Consider the following 19,501-nt stretch of genomic DNA (forward strand, 5'->3'; position numbering starts at 1 on the left):
GTTATGTTTTAAGATTCTACAGATGAAAAAGAGAGTTTTGTAGAATATTAGAGAAAAAGGGGTAAAACAGAGCAATACGGAGCATTAAGGATCACATGGGAAGCCCGTGGACAATCATGGAAAAGGCCAAGGAATTGAAGCTATTAAATATGCGACTTGGACCTATTTTAAAGCCTATTTGGAAGCCCAAGGCCAAAAGATTTGTTGCTTGGACTAAAGCCCGCAAAAGAGGATAAAAGGATAGAGCAGAAGAGACAAAATAGGCTTACGCGTGCGGGGGATCGAACGATCCGTGGATTGATCAAGTCTAGGACGCATGGATCAAGCGTCCAGACGCATTGATTAACTCTGGGACGCATGAATAGTGCATCCAGATGCATGAATCGACACTATAGCCAATTCCTTCTCAGTTTTGAAGACGAAGTTGGACTCTGAAAGAAGTCTATTTGTAATAGGAAATAAATGACGGTTTGGAATACTTCTAGAGCTCATTGTAACCCCTATAAATAGAGGACCTAAGTGCCTCATGTAATTGGACAATTCACTTATATTCTTGTCTCCTTAACTTGAGGGCAGAGAGAGATTAATAATAAAAGATCGGTTTTAACTAGTCGAGTCTTAATAAATTAGTCTTTCTAGTCTTATGTTCTTCGACTCTTCTTCTTCTCGTTCTTAGTGTTCTTCCTTCTATATGGAAGGCTAATCTTCTCCTTCAAGGGAGGAGATGAAGCCAGATGCTTAAGGTTTAATGATTCTTCCGGTTCATGATGTTCTTCAATCGGGGTTAGTTCTTTATGTTTTTAGTTATTAGTTAGTTACCACACCCGGGGGGATGGAAGTATAGATTAAGGTTTTTATTTATTACAATTGAATATCATGCTAGTTTAGGATTTTATTTATTGCAATTGAATATTTGCTAGTAACATGTTTTTATTTATTGCAATTGAATATAATGCTAGAATAGAGTTTTATTTATTGTAATTGAATATTATACTATTATTCTCTACTTTTCTTCTAATTGTGTAGTGTTTTAGAGTAAGGGAAGTATTCCTTGTGTTTTTCTTAGATAGTGATTCATTGAATAGCTGCCCAAGCTCACATAAAAAGAAAGAAGATACTAGTAACATGAACATAGGAACAACCTTAAGTAGAGTTAATTGTTTAACGATGTTTCACCCAAAAAGGCATCGGCACTCGCTCGATTACCCGATTGTAGTCTACTTGGAGAACAACATGAAGCAAGAAGTCATTGAATCAAAAGCATTGGTGGATTTGAATCTCTTGAATCTATCTCTCTCATATTCTCTCCATATTTCCAATTCTTAGGTTTAGTATAAGTTTAGTTAATTTAGTTTAGTTTAGCATTAGAATCTACTATATCTATAATCATAGTTTTTAATCCTTCAAACCCCCTTTCCAGTCATGTCCTTCATATAAACATACACTTAAAAGTGGAATAATACCCTACTCATCCTTTACTTATTGAGGGATAATTAGGTTTTGATACGCTTCTTTTTGTTCAACGACCATCATCTATCTACATCATCCATATACCACATCTCACACACAAAAAGAGGCAAGGTCACAACGCATAACTTTTAAAAGAAACCTTGTTTTGTCGAAGAGGCTTCAATAACTCAAACAATAGGTCTGAAGTCATACTCCTTTGATAAACCTTACAAATCCTTGCTATACGGGCAAAGATAGCCCAATAGCCAGGAGATAATTGTAAAGGATGCAATCTTCATCGAGCTAATAATTCGAAAACTGATTTTCGAAATGGAACACTACAACTAAGCCAAAAATGTGAAAATAATAAAATTATCTCGTCATTTTTATATTTTTGGCCGATATCGCTTCCAACATACTCAATAGAAACATCATCCAATATTATATTGTGCTCTCAAACTATCTGCATCAATACCCTTCACCACCCTATTCATATTAAAATCCCCCTTATCACCCCATCTCCTCTTCAAGTTATAATTCCTCTCCATTAAACAAATATTTTCAATACTGTAAAAAAGATAGAAAAATATCAAACCCTTCTCTCAAAAGCAAAGATGAAAATACAATATTATTTTTTAACAAGTATACATGTTGGACAAACTTACGGTATAACTAACGTATTTATTTTGATTCTTAATAATTTCTTTGCATAATTACTAGAACTAAACATGGTTTACTGTCCCTTATTGGGATCCAAATCCTAATATACATTCCTCAAAAACAAAAAATCTTACTGTTCATAACATGGCAATCGATTTTTTGTGATAAGAATGAAGAAAACATAAAAAAAAGGTGTGAACGTGAATGGAAACATACCTTACTGCACAAGTAAAACAAGAACATGAACCAGAAGATATGAACTTTTATTTCTTCTCTTCTCAAACCTAACTATTTCTATTTTTTAAGTCTGATAATTATTCTGCTCCCATAAGTTCTCCTTTTATAGATATTCTAACTCTAGAGCCGTATACCAATAGGACTAGATTTTCAACACTGACCCAACAATCACTTTCCTAATTTGCTTAAGCTTCGACCTTCTATTAGGTTATCTTCAACATACCTTGTTATATATGAAGTTTGAATTCGAATTCGAAAATTAATTGCAGCATCTTCAACAGACCTTGTTCTATTAGTTTATCTTCAACATAACTCACTTACTAAAAGTTTGAATTTGACCACTCGTAACATGCCAATCAACTTACTCGATCAATATTTTGGAAAAGAAAGTTGCAGATTTATATGATTGCCAACCCCAAGTGTTAGACATGCCGCTCGATCTCTTTGAGAAGTTGCTTCGATCACTTTTGCCAATCCCGTTGAACCACCAATGCCGAATATTTGAACTGTCGATGCCGCTCGATACTTTGAATTGCCGCTGGTGTGCTAATCCATTTGAATAGCCGCTGAATGAATTACCGCTGCTTGATTTGCCACTTGTTGAATTTGCTGCTGGTTGTACTTGATTTGCCGCTACTTGCCGTGCTGGATTGATTGAATTGTTGTGCTCTGTTTTTTTATCAGATTAAACTCTATGGCCCGGCAAAGGACTTTGATGATTTTTGTGAGAAGGCGCAACTTGTCAACTATATCCAGTATAGTGCTCTGTTGGAAGATTGGACTTCTCGTATGTAGACCAAGTATACAGGTGTTCTAATATGGAAGACTCAAAATCCTTGGACCGGTCTGCATGAGGTCGGGTTCTGTGATCATCTCTCCAAGACCAAACAACGAGGTTTCTATGGCTGTTGTTGTGCTGCAGAACCAGTTAATGTCCAACTCATATGTCAACATATTTCATTGAGGTAGTAAACACCACTTATAATGTTAGTGGTTTTTGTACTCTTAACAACTCAATTGCTCGGTTAGCCTTGCACTTGATTCATGATATTACTTCTCGACTCTTGAGATTCTTTGCAACCTCTCCTCCTTCCCAGCCCATGCTATGGTACTGAAGGTGCTGAAGGTGGTGTGCTGTGGAGGGAGATCCATGCAATGACATTTCAATAACAGATCCCACTGAATGGCTAGTTCTCCAACTACATCCCACGATTAGAATATTGGAGAACGAGGAAGTAACTATCACCAATCCTACCTATAAAATCCAACCTTCGTCATTTTTCCAGAACTATGCAATCGAGACTTGATCCCAAGCAATATCTTTGGGTACGTAGGCAACTTCAAAACCAAAGTCCAGTCTCATCTTTCCTCAACCACCATCTCCTTCACCATCTCCAAAAAAGCATTATTTCCGACCCTCAACTGGTGTGTTTTGGCAAATCTTGCTGAAACAGGAGTCATCCAGCCTATCGTTGTTCCTACATTGGTGCATCACGTGTTTAATCTTAGAGGTATGTTGCCTATTACGACTCCCTTGATAAAAAAATTCCAACGTTCCATCTCGAACATTTTATTTGATTGCCCCATACTTGTGCCATTGTTTCAGTGTTGAGACACCTACCATTTCAAAAAGTCGTGGGAATTCTTCTAGAGTATGTAGTGGATCTCCTAAAAGGCACTAACGAAGAGATAATTGCCAGAACTGGTGCTGATAAATATGGAAATCCTCTCCCCGTTACCCTTCATGATGCCACCAACTATCTTCCTCCTCTTTATACTTTAAAGGATAAACTACTGTTTTAACCCTTGTACTCTTGGTCAACTAACATTCTCCCCCTTGTACAAATTTAACGGCTTAAAACACATTGTACTTTTGGTCAACTAACATTCTCCCCCTTGTACAAATTTAACAACTGAAAACACATTATACTCTTAGTCAACTAACGTTCTCACCCTTGTACTGTTTGTTTTTTTTTAACGGTAAATATCCTAGTTATCGAGTTATGCCCATGTGTACAAGGGTGAGAATGTTAGTTGACCATGTGTACAAGGGTGAGAACGTTAGTTGACTAAGAGTACAATGTGTTTTAAGCTGTTAAATTTGTACAAGGGGGAGAATGTTAGTTGATCAAGAGTACAATGTGTTTTAAGCCGTTAAATTTGTACAAGGGGGAGAATGTTAGTTGACCAAGAGTACAAGGGTTAAAACAGTAGTTTATCCTACTTTAAAAGGCAGCATATATGCTTAAAACAGATAAGTCTCGAGGTCACGAGGAATGTCGAGGTCAAGATCCTTCACTTTCCCAAACTGTTCAAGGTTCATTACAAGGTTCCTTACAGCTTTGTTCTTTTGAAAAAATGTTTAGAAAAACTTTTTGTTCCTCTAAATTACCTCATAACACTCCTCACAACTATTTTGATTACGTAGTTAATGCCTTTGTTATGACTGAAGATATTTTTCCCAAAATCAAACAAGAAGTTCTAGATGACTTCTATAATTATCCACTTTTGCAAGATGTGTTTGATCACCACTGCTTATTGTACAAAGATATAGCCTCTCGACTTCCCCGTGGAAAAAGTAATGCAACTAGCGGTTTTTTGGCCTCCAAAAAATCAACAAGAGGTATCTCATCCCAGGCTCCCATTCCCTCCAAAGAAAAGCATACCGACACTAGTCTTCCTCAGAGGAAAAGAAAACAGCCATCGACCACCAAGGCGTCGCCTGATGTCGAGGCGTCAAAATTTTTGAAGATTACAACATCTACAGCACCTGCCTCGGTGCCCGTTATACATCCAGTTGTTCCCTCAACTGATCATACCACTACTCCACCTAAATCTCATGCTTTTTCCTCTTATGTTGAATTTTTTGTGCTAGAACTGGTTCTCCACAATAATCGGAGGGTTCTAAAATCTTCTTCTTTATTTGATAAGCCTCCGACACCTGGACTCGGTGAGGTTCTTGTACTGAACACCATTCTTCCCCGAGATCGATCAGCAATGGCTGAAATTTTGGCCAATGACCGATTCAAAATCATGTATACTGATAAGAGCCCAAAATTGTAGTTTTAACCCCTCAATATCATTACATTTAGACCAATTATGTGTATAATAAATAAGAGTTAGTACTGTTTACGTGTTTTTGTGTATTTCAGGTCTTAGAGTCTATGTGAAGAAACATGTCACTTTTGCGAGATAAAGGGGCAAAGGTTGGTTGGTAAGAAGTTCTATGTTTAAAGGCCAAGATTCAAAGAGAAAAAGTCTTTTTAAAACTCAGTCAAAGCTTAAAAGTCAAAATCAATGCAGGTAGAAATAGAGCAGAAAAATCAATAAAACTTCCGCAGGCCATATCTTTAGACTCATACCTCGGAATTGGGCCTATTATATGTCAAAACAACCGCCTCAGAAAGCGTTTTCTAACAGTCTAGGTCTTAACCCAATCAGAGGAGTAGAAGTAGACAAAAATTCTATTGTAGTACTTTACAGCAGAGAAACCCTTTTTGGACATAAGTAATTAGGTTTTGGGCTTGATTTCATGGCCCAAAACATAGCTCCAAAGCCCATACACGAAATTGTAAACCTAACCCTCTCTTATATAAAGAGGACTAAGGCATAACTCAAGATATACTAGATTAGAAAACTAATTAGATATCTAGGTTTTAATTCATATAGCTTTTCATTAGTTTTAAGTAGTTTTTGTTCTTCATTATTCCATTAGATTAATAAAATCCAAGTATTGTTCTTCATTATGTCTTCTTCTTATTTATATATTAATGATAGTCTAATGACTTCTAGCTAAACCTTCATTAAAGGGGTTTGATGAATCTTTATGAAGATTTGATGTGTTAGTTAAGATTATTGCTTCTTAAGAGTTTCACTCTAGTAGGTTAGTTGATTCACCATGAGAATGGGTTGAACTTCCTCACATGCTAATTATTAATTGGCAGAGATTACCATAAATAATTAGGGATCAAACACTTAATATTAATTGGTTATGATTGCAATAATCTACTCTAGCATATTAGGAATACATCAAGTGGAATCAAATTCCCATAATTCCTTCTCCATATTCACACCTTCGTATTAAATTGTCGTTAGTATAATCTAGTTATCATAATTTCAATCTCCGTATTAGTATAATTAAAACCATTACTCTCATTAGTTTTGTTAGTATTGATTGAACTAGGAAACCTTACGTTTAAACAAGCTAGGAGCGGAACAAATTCTCTACTCCACATATTTCACGATAACCGAGAGTATAATCTTTGATCATAGAATTGTTAACGCATTTAGTTTTACTTATTCATAGCATAACAAATCAAGAAAATCACACCCTATATTTTTCACAAAATTCGAAAAAAAACATTATTTGTTCCCGACTCTTCGATCTCCGAGGTGTGATGCACTCTCCACAAGAGTAACTAATATAAATATACACATTACACGTACAAACAAATCAAGAAAAATATTGACTCTCTTTATTTCTATATCTCTTTCATTTCTTTGTAAAAGTAAAACAACTAGCGGAAATAGTTTTGAAAATAAAACTTCTTAAACATTACCCATAAACCACAATCCGAGAATCACCTAGACTCACCTAAGTCTAAACAACTAACCAAATGCTTTTGAAAATAAAACCAAATTACCCATGTCACACCCAATTTCACCTAGACTGAATCGGAAAAACATTATTTGTTCCCGACTCTTCGATCTCCGAGGTGTGACGCACTCTCCACTTCTAAAAACCCATAAATAGTTTTGATATGCGGATAATTAAAAACCAATAAAAATTTTAACTTAAACAAAAGTCATCTTCATTACAAAAATTTACAAATGAAAATACAAAAATATTGTCTAGACTGAAAATCTATATCACCTCAAAGGAAAACAAAACATATCCTGAGATGCAACGCTAACGCAAACCACAAGCAGCAACCAATCTTCTTCAACACTAAACTGTCAAGACTTATCAACTATGTTCATTTAATGAACACACCGATAAACAAACATGCAATTAGGTTGACATTATAAAAATGCTGGTGTGAGTAACTCTAAAATACAACATATAATTATACAAATATATACACAATCCATAAGGCAGTTAGTTCCTCCACCGAGGTGCCTTAACTTTCAACGACTAATATAACATCCTTAAGTATATTAATTAAGGCAGGTAGTTCCTCTACTGAGGCGCCCTAACTTCCCACTAACCACATAACAAACTATACGCATCATAAATAAGGCATGTAGTTCCTCCATCGAGGCGCCTTAAGTTCGAACTAAACAAATAACCAACCAAGCATATTATATACGTTACCGCATTTCATGCTCAATTACAGAGTGGGTCGTCTCTCCCAAGTAATTAGTTTGACCCACACTTCTGCAAAGCCATATACAATCATATATTTAAAGATATATAGTTAACCAACATATTACCATAATTATATTATTTACGGCTTTCTTTGTGTGTCCCTAAAATCACGTCGTATCTATGTCTTACCTAGTTTCCCTGGCTACCACAATCGCTTCCCAACGCCGAACATGTACATCCACATGCCTCCCCTCACATAATGAACCACTCCGTGCGTAACTATCCTGAGCGGGATGCCGCACACTAGGTAACCCTCACACGAAAGCCATTATGCAAGTACTGCCACTATTCGGCATAAAATATCGCGCGTCTCGTTCTATTTTGCGAACGGAATAATCAAGCCACTATTTGGCTACGCCAGAAGGGCCATTCAACTTTACTGAAACACCAGAAGGGCCAATCATATTACTTATGCCTGAAGGCCATTCAGATTCACTAAAACGCCAGAAGGGCCAATCAAATTGCACAAGCCCACACCGGGCAAATCACATGAGTTGTGGTAGCTAGGTTCTAGGATTTTCGTTATGTAATTTATTCAAGTGTCATACATCTATGACTCATAATAAATAATTTCACTATATCACGTGCAGGTCAAATACCTTATTGCACTAAGCCACAATATTTAGAAATATCTCAATATATCTCATAACCATTTCATTCTGTCACGTGCCAATATATTATTGCACTACGCCACCATCCCGTGGAAAATATCCACAAATACTCTACTAGCATCTTACCGATAAAATAATAGAGCGGTTATACATTTATTTCTCCACAACTATTGCATTTAATATATATATCCCAACATATTATAAAATGTCACAATATCAACGTCAAATCTTAATTAGATAATGACAACCAAATATATATAAGCTTCCACAGTATTTTAACATTTGATTTGTCCATACAATTTACAACATAAAATGTAGCGCAATTAACAGTCCACAATCAAAGCCCAATATATATATGTTTTACACACTATTCACGTCAAATCTTAATTAGATAATGACAAACAATGTTATATAATGTTCAACAATATTTTATTACTATATTTGTCCATATTCTTAAATATGTGAAAACTGGAAAAACAACATTCTACCGTCAACGGTCAAAGGTCAAAGTCAATGGTCAACGGTCAAAGTCAAAGTCAACATGTCATGGTCGAAGTCAACGGTCAATAGTCAAAGTCAAAGTCAATACATCATGGTCGAAATCAACGGTCAACGGTCAAAGTCAAAGTCAACACATCATTGTCAAAGTTAACACATCCTGGTCAAAGTCAAACTGTCATTGTCAAAGTCAAACTGTCGTTTCTATATTCAACAAGTTCATGGTCATAGTCATGGTTCATGGCTAAGGTAATGGTTAATTTGGACCCAACTGGCCAAGCCCAAACCTTAGAACCCGGCCCTAAAAGTCTACAGTGGCCTAGTGAATCAACCTGACCCACTTTAAAACATATGGACCAAGCCCAAAACAAAAATAGAAAAACCGGTCCAAAGAAAGTTAATGTGAGCCGGCCCAACAATCAAAAATAGAACTGGCCCAAAGGAAAACCAACTAAGGCCCAACTAACTAATGTAGAAACCGGCCCCAAAACAAAACCATTTACTTCGCCCAAGCATTCTAAGTTAATATCCGAATGAACCAAAACAGACCTATGGTTTTCGCCCAAGCCCACCTAAGTTAGAAACTGGAAAAGAATTGGGTGCACTGGATCGTGACTTCGGTCACCTTCCACCACCAAGCACCGGCAAGTTCCACCACCACCATCTCCGATCGTCCGCCCATTTCAACCAAGCGGTTTCCTCCTCATCCAAAACCAAACAACATTAATACACACAAAATCTCGATTCATTACCTCGATCCCCTTTCATCAAATCCAGATCTGATTTTTAGCCCATTAACCACCATTAACAACACTTCAAAGCTCCGATCAACACCCAAATCTCCAAAGACTCCATCACTCCACTACCACCAAACCTAAATTAACCCACAACCACCACAAGATAAACATTATCAAGGTTCAAACTAGTGAACAAGTCACCGATTTCTATGGGGTGGCCTCCATTACCGCCGGTTCAAAGCTTCCCCAACAATCAAACAACCAAACCGACATCAAATACTTAATCCCCCACATCACAACACATCACCACAAAACACAACAAAAAAAGTTCGAATCATAATCGGGCGTTTTCTTGGGGCGCCATTAAGCGCTGTTCGAGAGCTTGAACAGAGCTACAACAGCTTTAATAAAAATCGATACTAAACTCACTTAAAACCCAACCCACAACAACACAAATAAAATCATAAATGTTCAAATAAAAACTGGGCGATTTATTCTTTGTGGACTCGCGACGCCGCCATTGACGACTTCCGAAGTTCCAAATGGGGTTCAAATCCCAAATTTCGAAGTTTTAGTTTTAACAACACAACAATTTTCAATAGAGTTTTAACAACAGACAGGACGACACCGAATAAAACAATATAATGAGCAATATATAAAAAAACATAAACATTAGACAATATACACCGATACACGAAAACCATAAATCCGGTGAAATAGTAAAATAGCTACTCACCTTAATCCCAAGCTCCACGAATTCCTCCGAGTCCGAGTCGTCGCGCTCCAACACTCGAGCAAACAAGCCGCCTCCATTTTTACTATTTTATTTTTCTTAAAACCCTATTCTCCATAACAATACGAATATATACTTGGGTTTGAAACCCAAGCCCAATGCAGACTCGGACCCAGAAACTAGGCCCATGTATCCCAAATCCAATCCAATGAATTTTAAATAAATAATTTAATTAATTAATTAATAGAAAAATATGTATTTTAAATATAGGCATTACAATAATAGTTAAGAGTAGGTAAAACTAGTGTTTTACGTTTATCAAATGGCGCCGCTGCCATTTTAGTTCTGTTTAAATTTGTTTCCTTTAGTATTTTCGTCCCTACCAAAAACCTATAAAACCCACCCACCTTTGTTTGGTTCTAACTGTGTTTGTTTGGTTCAGAAATAATTTTTTTCATAATTCTACACGGGGCGCGCCCGCACCATTGTTAGCCTAATTCCGAGCGCGCCCGCCCTCATATCACTGGACTTAGGTTCAGGCAAGAGTGCGCCCGCACCCTTCTAAGCTTTTTCATAGGCAAGAGCACGCCCCCTTCTGATACAGCCCGATATTCACAGGTTCATTCCAACTTTCTTCGTTCAAGTTATTCAGTGTTTCCAGCTTCGTGAATACACTGTGATTGCATATACAAGACGTTATTCAAACGCGTAGCAAGGAGGCATTCTGGTACTCCTTCTTCCACTCCTCGCCTCTTCTATCAGAGGAGTTTTTATTTCTAGCATATTAGGGTTGTTTGATTGTTGTTAATGGTTTATTTTATATTGGCCTTAGCCTTGCATGAGATTAAGGTCCGGTACTAGTAAACCATCATCTATTCTTTATCGCAAACGTCAACGCACATGCCTATCTAGAATACCACACACTACACATGCAACAATGGCTAACGAAATAGAGACTCCTCTCTCTGATTTTTACAAGACCATTAACGATAGCCCTAAGTCTTGCATCGTTCTTGCAGACCCAGTGGGGGATTTTCGAATCCCCTCGAATATATTTAATTTATTACCGGTTTTTCATGGTTTAGACCACGAGAAGCCTTATCAATATATGTGTAGGATTGAACAAGTTTTTACCATATTTCATCATCCTACCATTGGCTTGGAGCAAATTAAACTTAGGGTGTTTCCTTTCACCCTAGCCGATAAGGTGACATCTTGGTTAACTGTCCAAGAGCCTAATTTTGTGGACTCATGGGATAAACTTGTTCAATTATTCATGGAATAGTTTTACCCACCTTTGAAGATAGATGAAATGATATATAAGATTCATTTCTTCCGCCAGAACCCTCATGAATCCTTTTCAGAGGCCTGGAATCGTTTTACTGATCTTCTCATCGAGTGTCCACATCATAACCTTGCGAAAGACACGCTTGTTCGTGCCTTTTTCAAAGGGCTTTTACATCACCATAAGGAGGTTCTTGACATAATGAATGGGGGGTAGTTTCCTTAGTAAAGGAGCCTCAGAGGCTTATAAGTTTTTGGAGGATCAATCTAAGTGTAATAATAACTGGGGGGTAATGACATCCCCCGCTCTGCTAATTCTTCTTCCACAATTAAGGCTGCCAGTATGTTTGAGGTTAAATCTGATCCTGAGCTTAAAACTTTGATCGAATCTCTCACTAAAAAGGTATAAGCTATTTCTGTCCAACAAAAGCCTACTCCTATCATGAATGCCAACTCTGTTCCTTGTAATTTATGTTTGAGTCTTGAGCATCCCAACTCCTATTGTCCTCTAGTATATGACCAACCATCCGCTCAGCATGCAGACAATGTTTGTTCCATTAATAGCGAACCTAACACACCTTGGAGATAGTATCCCAACTTTAGTTACACCTCCAGGGTTTACTAATCAACCTATTAGACCAGCAAACACTTACAATCAAACTCCATCGAGACAAGGACAAGGACAAGGTAATTATAATAATTATAATGCTAATAGAGGTATCGTTCTGGTTACAAATAACTATCGCAACCCACCCGTTAATAATCAACGTGATATAGTTCCAGTCACACCACCTGTGACTACTACACCTTCACAACCGAATCGTTTCGACGCCTTCATGCAGGCTAACCAACAGATGTTACAATCCTTTAATCATTATAACCAACAACTTATATAATCCATTAATCATATATTCTATCTAGCAGTTAGCCCAAGAGAAAGCCTAACCTAAAGGTGTGTTTCCAGGTTAAGCCACACCTAATCCTAAAATGCCAAACACAGCCTTCGAAGTAACCGGTTGATAAGAGTCCAAAATTGTAGTTTTAACCCCTTAATAATACTACTTTTAGACCAATTATGCGAGTAATAAATAAGAGTTAATGTTAATTACGTGCTTTTATGTATTTAAGGCATGGAACTCAATTATATGCAGAAATGTGCCACTTTGGCGATATAAAGGAGCAAAGGGTTGGTTGTTAAGAAGTTCTGTGATAAAGGACAAGATTCAATGAGACAAAGCCTTTATGAATCCCGGTCAAAAGCTGAAAAGTTAACATGGGCAGAAATAGTGCACAAGTCAGTAGAACTTGCAAAAACCATATCTTTAGACTTAGGCCTCGGATTTGGGCCTACCTTTACGTCAAAACGACCGCCTCGGAAAGAGCTTTCCAATGGTCTAAGCTTTAACCCAATCAAAGGAGTAGAAGTGGACGAAAAGCCTACTGAATTCAAAGCCAACTGAAACAAGCTCTGTGGACTGAAGAAATTGGGCTTTGGGCTCGATTTTCCAGCCCAAAACATGAGACCTCAGCCCATGCACGAAATTGTGGATCTGGTCTCCTTCTTTATATAAAACAAAACTTAGCTCTTAAGAAAGATATAGTTAGATAGCTTAGAATAGAAATTAGCCATTAGAATAGCTTATAGATCTAGTTTTTGAATTCAATTAGTTAAATTAATTAGTTTCATTCCTTGTTTTAGATTAATTCTTGAAATCATTGTTCTTCATTGATTAGATAAATAAAATAGTTTATTCTTGTTCATTTCGATTTTGTCATTTAAATTTGTAGATCTAATTTCAATTCTTGTTGTTATTCAATTCTTAGTTATTAATTATATTTGAAGTATTATTTAATCAAAATTAGTAAAGTTCAAATCTTTATATTATGTCTAGTGTTAATTCAATGGGAAATGATAGCTTGATGAATGAAGGCTAAACCTCCATTAGAGGGGTTGAAGAAGCCTTCATGAAACTTGATCTTTGTTAACTTAGAAATAGTCGTGAGAGTTTATTCCACTCTAGAAGGTCGTTGATTCTCCATGAGAATGGGTGGACGACCTCGCATGCTAGTTATTAATTGGTAGAGATGCCATGTATAATTAGGGATTATAATTACCATTTTTGATATGCGAAGCATTGCAATTTGGATCACGATGAGTCTTTGTTAGTTGATTAAGTCGAGTTAAGGTGGATTCAATTCCCTTTAATTCTTTATCTAGATTCAAACCCTTAGCATCTTGTCATTTCGTTATTCGTATCTTGTTATTTGAATTTATATCGTAGTATAAATTCCTCAGTAAATCTCTCATTGACTTTGGATAAACCATCAATTGTAGAAAACTTTAATGCTAAAGGACTAGGAGTGAAACGAATCTTCTATTCCAACTCTACGTCAATAGATTCGAGAGTAGAAAACAAATATCTTTGATAAGTCTAGTAACAGTTCAGTTTATAATTTTACTTGCGTTTAGAGTTTCATCGCTTTAATTTGTGAGTAAGACTATCTTTTTTTACATTTATCACCGATACTCCTAGTAATGAACATTTAAATGTAGGTGAGTTAAATGTCATCACCTCTCTGTTCTAGCAGGGTGGTGGATAACGCCATAACTATGCCTATTGTTACCCCACCTATGGTCATTACACCTGATAATTTACTAGATACCGATGTAGTAACTGATGATCCTACTCCTGTAGAGGTACCAGTTAAACCTCATCCCAAGAGAAAAGTGGCCAAGGTTAAAACTCCTATTGATCCTTATGCTAAATATAGAGAGAACCCACTGTTTCCCAGGCATACCTTGAGCCCACCTGCGCCCTGACCCGTGTGGGCACCAAAAATTTCAAGTTTTCGGAGGGTTGTTCCAGGATAGTTGCAGTTGTTCTAGAGAGTAGTTTTGTGATGACTTCTCCTATAGTAATACCGGAGCAGTCTTTCGAACACTTGTTGGGGAGCGAGTCTTATGGACATTGGTTCCGAGAGGATCATGTAGTCCGGATGGAGGCATCTTCTGGTAAGTGAAGATGACTCGTATTCACCTAAGCTTACTGAATTTTTGCTACAATAATGTTAAGTTCTATTGTAACCAGGATGGAGAACAAGAATTCTCCGTCATGGTTGATGACACACCCCTAGAATTCAATAAGTATGTGGTAGCATTAGTTTCGAGAATACCAATACCTGATCCTATTCACACGTGGGGATATATAACCGATAATTCATACCTCTATGACTATACATATTTCCATGAGTATTATGGGGGAGGGGTATTTCGTATAATGGACCAAGGGTGTTACAACATAGCCCTTGGTAGCTTGTCCCTGAATGTAGGCACCACCATGTTATTCATCCTGATGAATATTCTAAGGGAGTGGCGACTTTACTTACAAATAAATAGTACGCGGCGGTGATGTTTTCCTTGCTTTAGGTGAGGGATGTCACCGATATGACATTCCCCGGTATTAGTGGCTAGTCTTAAGAGAGCCCAAAGCATGCGACATAAGTATCTTCTTATGCCTTTTTTGGTTTGCCGCATCATGCTTCGGTTGTCTACCTGAATTATGTACCCAGTTCCGCAGATTGGAAAAGGGTTGAAGTCATGAGACCCACCCACCAATGGAGTGGTTCACTCATTTCGAGTAATGACTTGGCGAGATGGCAGGTGCAACCTCATTTGGTTGCTCCTTACACCCCATCGGATTAGTAACACTAGACGAGGTTAGCACAAGTTGACGCGACACCACCGGCGGGCTTGGCAAGTTATCATGGCATGGCGGGGATCGCGAAAGGAACCTCAACTCTTTGAAGAGGGAAATAAGGAGGACAATGTTTAAACGGGAGTGTAGGTAAGTTTTTATTTCAGTTAGTGTCTGCTTATGTCCCAAGCAAATTTGTTTCTCATTAACCCCATTACGGGTGGAACTCTTATAGAGTTGCGTCAGATTTTTTTCTATATTAGTATGTTATAACCTTGTTTTGCAGATGTTCTAGAATTTCACGCGTTTCAATAGTATTTTTCTACCCTCTTTATTTAAAATACTTTGAGGACAAAGCATGCTTCTTGTTTGGGGGGGGCATAGAAACACGTGTAATTAAGGCATCTGTTAAGATATAGATATGTATAATATGTACTTGTTTTCTAGCTAAAAAATTCAAAAATTTTAAAAAATATATATAAATAAAAAGTATGATATTCACTTAGGAACATTGGTATTGTTTTCTTTCTCTATGCTCTCAATAATCTAGAAGTCTCACGTAGCTTTTGCATTAGAATAATTTTTAAAAACTTAGGCTAATATGTAGGTAATAATCCTTGCATCTATCTATAAAAATGTTACATGAGTATCTATGATTGTTGGCAGTAAGTTTCTGAAATCTAGGCTAGAGTACTTATTCTACAAATCCTGTGAAAATATAGCCTAAAGTCTTATATGAGTGACACGTTTGAGAAATGACACAAGGGAGAAGTAAAATCCGGATAGAGAAATCACACGTCCACTTGCTTGATCACTATACCATATCCTAAGCGAGAATTTAGGCCCTCTTTGGATCGATATAGCCAGAAATTCAAACCTATAAATTATTTTCCGCTAGTAAAACCCCTCACGAGCCTTTCTTTAGCCTTTAAACCACAAAACCACAAATCCTTTTACCCAAAAAAAAAAAAAAAAAAAAAAAAAAAAAAAAAAAAATCAACCTACCCAATTCTTTGAATAAGTTTGAGAATATAGATGAAGAATAGGGAAGAGAAGAACCTTTGAAATCAAGAATTCGTTAGTCGCTTCAGAAGAGAAAAGTAAGTTTCCATCCAAATAAAAAATAAAATATAAAAAATATAAAAGAAAATAAAGAGTTAGAACTCCAAAAATAGAATCAAGGAGTCAAAAGCCAAAGAAAAAGAAAAATAATATGGCTAAGGATGGAAACAAAGTGTAGAAGCAAAAGTAAAGAATAAGGTTTTCTCTAGTTACATAATATGAAGACTCTATTATCTCATACTTGTTCTCTTTGAATATCCATTTCCTTCCTTCTTAAACCATCTCCTAATCCCCGCAACACCTAATAAAGACCTCTAGCTCAATTAGGAATAGGTTAGAACTCCATTTTTGGTCACTTATGCTAATTTCTCATATTTGTTTGAGGACAAGCAAAATACTGTTTGGGGGTGGTTTGATAAGATCCCAAAACTGTAGTTTTAACCCCTTAACAATAATACTTTTAGACCAATTATGTGAGTAATAAATAAGAGTTAATGTTAATTCGTGCTTTTATGTATTTAATCGGCATGGAACTCAATTATGTTTGAGTCAAAAGTATGTGCCACTTTGGCGATATAAAGGAGCAAAGGGTTGGTTGCTAAGAAGTTATGTGATAAAGGCCAAGATTCAAGGAGACAAAGCCTTTATGAATCCCAATCAAAAGCTGAAAAATATCAACAAAGGGTTGGCGAAGCGATTCACAAGTCAACACAAAGTGTCAGAGAACTTCAAGATCATATCTTTGGACTCAGGCCTCGGATTTGGGCCTACTCTATGTCAAAACGACCGCCTTGGAAAGAGCTTTCCAATGGTTCAAGCCTTAACCCGATCAGAGGAGTAAAAGTGGACGAAAAGTCTACTGAAGTCAAAGCCAGCTGAAACAGGCTCTATGGACTGAAGAAATTGGGCTTTAGGCTCGATTTTCCGGCCCAAAATATGAGACCACATCCCATGCACAAAATTATGGATCTGGTCTCCTTCTTTACATAAAACAAGACTTAGCTCTTAAGAAAGATATAGTTAGATAGCTTATAATAGAAAGTAGCCATTAGAATAGCTTATAGATCTAGTTTTTGAATTCAATTAGTTAAATTAATTAGTTTCATTTCTTATTTTAGATTAATTCTTGGAACCATTGTTCTTCATTTATTAGATAAATAAAATAGTTTATTCTTGTTCATTTCGATTTTGTCATTTAAATTTGTAGATCTAATTTCAATTCTTGTTGTTATTCAATTTTTAGTTATTAATTATATTTGAAGTATTGTTTAATCAAAATTAGTAAAGTTCAAATCTTTATATTATGTCTAATGTTAATTCAATGGGAAATGATAGCTTGATGAATCAAGGCTAAACCTCCATTAGAGGGGTTGAAGAAGCCTTCATGAAACTTGATCTTTGTTAACTTAGAAATCGTTGTGAGAGTTTATTCCACTCTAGAAGGTCGTTGATTCGCCATGAGAATGGGTGGACGACCTCGCATGCTAGTTATTAATTGGTAGAGATACCATGTATAATTAGGGATTATAATTACCATTTTTTATATGCGAAGCATTGCAATTTGGATCACGACGAGTCTTTGTTAGTTGATTAAGTCGAGTTAAGGTGGATTCAATTCCCTTTAATTCTTTATCTAGATTCAAACCCTTAGCATCCTGTCATTTCGTTATTCGTATCTTGTTATTTGAATTTATATTGTAGTATAAATTCCCTCGTAAATCTCTCATTGACTTTGGATAGACCATCAATTGTAGAAAACTTTAATGCTAAAGGACTAAGAGTGGAACAAATCTTCTATTCCAACTCTACGTCAATATATTCGAGAGTAGAAAACAAATATCTTTGATAAGTCTAGTAACAGTTCAGTTTATAATTTTGCTTGTGTTTAGAGTTTCATCGCTTTAATTGTGAGTAAGACTATCTTTTTTTACATTTATCACCGGTACTCCTAGTAATGAACATTTAAACATAGGTGAGTTAAATGTCATCACCACTCTCTGTTCTGGCAGGGTGGTGGATAACGCCATAACTATGCCTATTGTTACCCCACCTATGGTCATTACACCTGATAATTTACTAGATACCGATGTAGTAACTGATGATCCTACTCCTGTAGAGGTACCAGTTAAACATCATCCCAAGAGAAAAGTGGCCAAGGTTAAAACTCCTATTGATCCTTATGCTAAATATAGAGAGAACCCACTGTTTCCCCAGAGACTAGCCATGTTACACAAGAATACTAACTTTGATAAGATTAGGAAAGTTTTTAAAAATCTAACGATAAACCTACCTTTTCTTGACGCTATTAAAAAGTTACCATGTTAAGTTTCTAAAAGAGTTGTGCACTACTAAGCGGAAGACCAATATACCTAAAGATGCCTTTTTAACTGAACAGTTCTTAACTCTATCTGAACATAATGGAATTGTTAAGTACAAAGACCCTGGTCATCCTATTGTACAATGCACCTTGAGGGATACCCACACGACGACTGCGTTATTAAACCTAGGGGCAAGTATTAACTTACTCCCTTTTTATTTATATAAACAAATAGGTCTACAAGATATGCAACCTACTAAAATGACATTGCAATTAGTAGATCGTTCTATTAAATATCTTAAGGGTGTTGTTGAAAACGTCTGGTTAAGATTCAAGATTTTTACTACCCAACAGACTTCGTTATCCTAGACACAAAAGTCGCTAACGACTCCATTCCTATCATTTTAGGGTGTTTTTTCTTCTCAACTGCCAACGCGCTTATAAACTGCCACGATGGTTCAATGTCCATATTCTTTGGTCATCTTTCTGTTAAGGTAAATGTTTTTAAGATGATGAAATAGTTACCTTATTCATCTATAGATGGGGAAGTTAGCATGATCAAGAGCCTAGCTCAAGATTATTTGAACAATACGTTTCCAGAAAATCAGATGCACTAGTTCCTTTCCTTTAGTAGTTTTGACTTCGACGATGACTCCTACTTAGAGGAAGTCAGCGCCCTGTTCGAGTCTACTCCTGTCTTAGATCCTTCTATCGCTCCATCTTCCGAGTTTGAAGACCTCTTACCTAAACAGGTCTTCACTACACAAGTCGAGGACCCTCCGAATTCCTTTTTACCCATTCCTCCTACCCCTGTGCTTAAACCTCTTCCTGCTGAGTTGAAATATATCCA

At 36.6% G+C, this 19,501-nt stretch overlaps 1 non-coding gene across 1 annotated transcript; it reads right to left on the minus strand.

The window, feature by feature from the left end:
- Nucleotides 1-11,602: 11,602 nt before the first annotated feature.
- On the minus strand, nucleotides 11,603-11,709 carry LOC147519332 (small nucleolar RNA R71). Its single transcript, XR_015214610.1, has one exon. It is a non-coding gene; the product is annotated as a small nucleolar RNA R71 (small nucleolar RNA).
- Between the last annotated feature and the right edge of the window lie 7,792 nt (nucleotides 11,710-19,501).

Source organism: Coptis chinensis, chromosome 2 (genome assembly GCF_015680905.1).
Source record: "Coptis chinensis isolate HL-2020 chromosome 2, ASM1568090v1, whole genome shotgun sequence".
NCBI lineage: Eukaryota > Viridiplantae > Streptophyta > Magnoliopsida > Ranunculales > Ranunculaceae > Coptis > Coptis chinensis.